The sequence below is a fragment of the Melospiza melodia genome, chromosome 8, assembly GCF_035770615.1.
Source record: "Melospiza melodia melodia isolate bMelMel2 chromosome 8, bMelMel2.pri, whole genome shotgun sequence".
In the NCBI taxonomy this organism is placed as follows: domain Eukaryota; kingdom Metazoa; phylum Chordata; class Aves; order Passeriformes; family Passerellidae; genus Melospiza; species Melospiza melodia.
Genome location: NC_086201.1, coordinates 27,782,718 through 27,786,005, shown reverse-complemented (window position 1 = coordinate 27,786,005; position 3,288 = coordinate 27,782,718).

The window sequence follows — 3,288 nt, the reverse complement described above, 5'->3', positions numbered from 1 at the left end:
GTTGGCTTCTATTTCCTTTCTACACGGACTTTCTTACAGAGGAAAAAAACCAAACAAACAAAAACAACATGAACACAGTGTAATAGTGTAAAAATATGTAGTAATTTCTTGTCCAGAAAAATCAATAAGAATCTTCAGCATGAAAATTAACTTATGTAACTGGTTTTGAAAAACATCAAAAATAATCACACTGAAATATTCTTCATTTCAAATGGTAAAGACTTGGTCAATACTACATATGAAAAAAATTACAAAACTTTGTTTTCCATTATTCATGGGTATTGAACAAACAGAATCCTTTTCTATTAAACTCACCTTAGTTGGTACAGCCACAGACTTTCAACACTGTAAAAAGTTTTCTATGTTAACTTTTCTTTAGGTTCGAAAAATTCAGTATAATTTAAGGGCTCTCATTACTCTTCCATTAACTATTGCAAGTCATTTGTAATTATTGTGGTCTGCATTATACCTGATGCAGATCACAATAATGCATAGGAAGAAAAAAACACTGAGTTATTTTCTGTGGCCCTGCTGTTCCCAGGATGAACTGTTAGAAATTGGCCTTTTTATTTTTAGACTGCACCTAAAGAAATTCAGTCATCTAGAGAAAAAACTGAAATATATATACCTTATTAAAAATGCTAATATTTTGTATAAAAAATAACTTCAAGTTAGACATTAACTATTTGCAGGTTTCTGTCCTCCTGCAAGCAAAGTGATCTAACTTTTTATTTAAGTAACTTATCAGGAATTATATGCCTAGAGACTACAACATTTTGAAACATACATTATAGATTATAGTCACTTAATGCTAGAAAAAAAAATTATAATCACTTAGTGCAGAGCCTGGAACTGAAGTTGCAATTATTGCAGTCTTTAAAACACGCTCCCAGGTGCTGAAACAGAAAGGAAATCCTCAAGCATTGTCTTCTCAATTAAAACCTAAGAAAACACATCAAATATGCAGAATTCTTAAACTTCTTGAGAGTCTTCTCACACAGAAATTGCTCCCAAACACTACTTTTTTTTCAGTAAAGGTTATCCCTGAACTGTTGCCATATCAGCCATACATGTAAAGTGTCCACTCAGCCTTGAGAGTCCAGCTGCTTCACTCTACACTCCCCTTAAGTTTCATTGTAACTGCTTGTATGAAGCCATGGCATGACTAAGATAACTGCAAGTAAGACAAGATTTTTGCAGCACTAGTCCAGTTGTCAGCAGGCTGTTTTTTCATTTTTATTTAACTTAAAATAACTACATTTTCAATGAGGCCATTTTGAACATGTATTTTGAACTCTTCATGACAAGGCTTACACAATGTTACAACCCCTTCACCAAGATAGGACTTTCCATAATATAAACAAACTCTTACAACACCAGGAAGAATAACAGTTCCAGATAAAAGCAATGGTCCATATTTTGTGCAATCCTAGATAAGTATGAACAGTTATAAGCTCCCAAGTTGGAACTCAGTCAACAGTTGTCACTGCAGACTTGACTCAAGTCACTAATAAAACCAAAGGTTGCACAGACCAAAAAAAAAGAAAACAAAACAAAATCAGCAAGAATGAGCAGCATCTCCCACTGGAGTTTAAAACTGCATCAAAACACTTGAATGACTCAGGAGAGACACAGCATCACAAGATTCTTAAGATTCAAGAGCTGCTAAAGAGCTGCAATTTCCTGTTACCAAGTGGATACAAATTACAAAACAATCTACTTCCAGTGACCCAAAATGCAAAGGGTCTGGGAATGGGTACCAGAAAAGAGCAAATCTCAAACTATCCTGTGATTCAGCAGCAAGTTGTATTTACAGTGCCATCTCTGAAAGGGCATGAGACACCTTCACTGAAGCTTGATATAATTTTTAGATCTTAAGGTAAAGACAGCCAGACAAAGGACCAATGAGTCCAAAGGAACTTGGCCTCCATGGAAGGCTTCCAGGATCCCCAACAGTTTTTATTCTGATCAAATGGAAAAATGATCCCAAGACAGCAAGAGAAGCCCATCAGTAAGGATGTGGGTCCCATGCTGGATTACTGACTGCCTGTTGGCAGCACAGGATGAGAAGCAGCAGCAGCAGTTGTGCACAGCAGCTTTGACCAGACTGTGACAAACAAGCCTTGCTGTCTACCCACACCTCAGGGCTGTTCCTCCCCTTGCTCATGATCTGCTTTGTTCCCTCTTGTCTGAGGGAGGTTTAAAAGCTGTCGTGTGGGAGGCATTTTTGTTTTTCTCATTACCTTACTAGGCTTACTGAACAAAAGGACTGGAACTGCTTGAAACTGCAGTTTGGAAACAGATGTCTCCTATTCCTGACTCTGCTAAGCTGCAATCAATATGACAGCCAGGGCAGGCTCTGCCTATGGCCTTGGTGCCAAACAAGTGGCATTGGCATCCCTTTTTGATCTCTCTTGCTAGAATTGTTCAGACAATTGTTAAGACAACCCTTCTTGAGGTTTAGAACATCTGTGACAAACCCATCTGAACACAAAGCCTATTTACAGGAATAAAAATATTTACTTCTCCAAAACCCAGGATCTGCATAAGCCATTTAATAATGCAGTTTAAACATTCCCTCCCCCATTACCTTAGGAGATCAAGAATGGGAGATGATACCTGATCAGTTTTCTCTTCACTGAAATAATAAAATGTAAGGAAAATTATGAAAACAATACAAGTACACAAAATATGTTTCTTGCCTGTATGAACAGTACCTAAACTGAAACTCAAGAAAGATCCTGAATTACTGAATCTGCAGTTGAGTCAGCTATACCAGCATACCAAATACCTAATGTTATCCTAGACACAACCCTTCTCTCTCTGGTTAGGACACTGGCTAGTGAGTTAAAAGCAACAGGAATCACACTGCTTTAATACTACATTAACTCCAAAAATAAGCAAAAGCAGTAGTATTGTAATTTTCCATTTCAAAATATAAATCACAGACTTTGTTTAAGGGCTATGGAATTGAAGGTGTATCACAACCATGACATGACTCCTGCTCAATCCCATGACTTAGAACTGGATGAGGACTCCAAGAGGAGAACATCTCCAATCTTCCAGCCTGTTAGGCCACCACTGGGACAAAAAACATTAGTCTGGGCAGCCTGTATCAGTGAATTTGTTACAGGTAAGCTCATCAGTGAAAAATTTTAAGTGAATAACCTTCTCATGGATGTACCACCAGTAAAGATCCATTCCTGTTCTCAAGGGTGATGTAGTGAGCAGCAGAAATGCAAATACCTTAAACCTCTACCAATTACCTAAAGTATTATTAATAATAAA